Source organism: Nannospalax galili, unplaced genomic scaffold (genome assembly GCF_000622305.1).
Source record: "Nannospalax galili isolate Female #2095 unplaced genomic scaffold, S.galili_v1.0 scaffold680, whole genome shotgun sequence".
NCBI lineage: Eukaryota > Metazoa > Chordata > Mammalia > Rodentia > Spalacidae > Nannospalax > Nannospalax galili.
The window spans coordinates 3355248-3355685 of record NW_008348218.1 but is presented as its reverse complement, the minus strand read 5'-3'; positions in this window follow the sequence as shown (position 1 = coordinate 3355685).

Here is a 438-nt window from a genome sequence, read left to right as displayed (position 1 = left end):
GAGGGACACCTAGGTTGCTTCCATCTCTTAGCTATTGTGAAAAGAGCAGCAACAAACATGGATGTACAAGTGTCTCTGCAACAGGACAAGTTCTTTGGGTATATGCCAAGGAATGGTATAACTGGGTCAAATGGTAGGTTCACTTGTAGATTTTAAGAATTCTTCACACTGCTTTCCATTGGGTTTGAACCAATTTGCAGTCCTACCAGCAGTGGATGAGTGTTCCCCTTTCCCCACATCCTCTCCAACATTTGGTATCATTTGTTCTCTTGATCTTATCCAGTCTTAATGGGTTAAGAATAAATCTTAAAGTGGTTTTAATTTGCATTTCCCTAATTATTAGTGATGTTGAACACTTTTTGAGGTGTTTCTTAGCCATCTTTATTTCTTTCTTTCAGAACTCTGTTTAGATCTCTAGCCCATCTTTTAACTGGGTCA